Source organism: Cricetulus griseus, chromosome 3 (assembly GCF_003668045.3).
Source record: "Cricetulus griseus strain 17A/GY chromosome 3, alternate assembly CriGri-PICRH-1.0, whole genome shotgun sequence".
In the NCBI taxonomy this organism is placed as follows: domain Eukaryota; kingdom Metazoa; phylum Chordata; class Mammalia; order Rodentia; family Cricetidae; genus Cricetulus; species Cricetulus griseus.
The window spans coordinates 161,097,445-161,098,890 of record NC_048596.1 but is presented as its reverse complement, the minus strand read 5'-3'; positions in this window follow the sequence as shown (position 1 = coordinate 161,098,890).

Here is a 1,446-nt window from a genome sequence, read left to right as displayed (position 1 = left end):
CCCTTGCATTCCAGAGGCAGAGTCAATCTTTGTGAGTTGAGGCTAGCCTGGTCTACACAGTGAGTTCCAAGTTAGCCAGAGCTACATATTGAGACCCAGTCTCAAAAACACAAAAATGAAACAAAAAAGTTCCTTAGTCTACAAGTGGTTTATTGCTGGAAAATTCGGATGATTGTTTAAAACTGCAGCAAGTTGTCTCTTCATTGGTAGAGGACCTTGCCTTGATGTTGGTGGTTACTCAAGTTGGGATAGTACAGTATGGATTTTTACTTCAGCATTTTGCTCCCAGTAGACTTTCTTTAAAAATTGGAATCTGTGCCCTCAGATGCTACTACCTTATCAACTGACATACATTTGAATTAAAAATATTTTTAATTATGTGTATTTGTATATGGGTATGGGTACATGGTGTAGGTGCCCAAGGAGGCTAGAAGAGAACTCCGGAGCCTCTGCAAGCTCCTCAAGTGCTCTTAAACACTCTGCACTCTCTCTCCAGTTCCCCAAACCCTTCTGAAGATTTTATCTTCATTTTATGTGTATGAGTGTTTTGCCTGCATGTATGTATATTCACAGTGTGAATGTTGGATGCCCCCAGAGTCCAGAAGAGGGCATTGGCTCCCCTAGAACTGGAGTTACAGATGGTGGTGAGCCACCATGATTGGTTGCTGGGAATGAAACCCAAGTCCTCTACAAATGCAATAAATGCTCTTAACCATTGGGCTATCTTTAGCCCCTTGGAATTCTGTTTTAATTCTGTTGAGAGCATCTTCACCTGGGGTAGATTCCATTTCAAGAAACCACTTGCTTATTTATAAGAAACAACTATCATTTTTTTTATATTTTAAAGACTTATTTTATTTATGTGTGTAGGAAGATAAGGCCTAAGAGGCTGAGGGATGAGCCAACCTGGAGTTGGCCTGAGGGCCTAATAACAGGCGCTGTCAGAGGTCCTAATAGTGCCTAGCCAACACAGTCACTGGATCTGGATGCAGCCTGGATGCTGGGAGGAGGGTATATAAGGGTCTCCCCATTGCTGAATAAATGAGTCTGCTGTTTGCCTTTTACCTGACTTCCTTTGTCTTGTAACTCACCCCTCCCCTGAGGGAGCTGTTAGGACACAGAAACATATGTGCATGTCTCTGTGAGTTAATACCACATGTGTGCAGGTATCCATGGAGATCAGAGGTTAGATCCCCTGGAGCCACCAGCTGTGGGTGCTGGGAACTGCACCCTTGTCCTCTGGAATAGGAGCCAGCACTCCTAACTTCTGAGGTCTCTCCAGTCCCTACCAAAATCTTATCTTGTGGTTGTAGTAATTCACTCACATCTTAAGTTCTGCTTCAAGTCATACAGTTGCTTCTGACCCCTGGTCTGCAGAAATGCATGAGAGCAGTCAACATTCATCTTGTACATTGTTTTTTTTTTTTTTTTTTTTTGGGGGGGGGT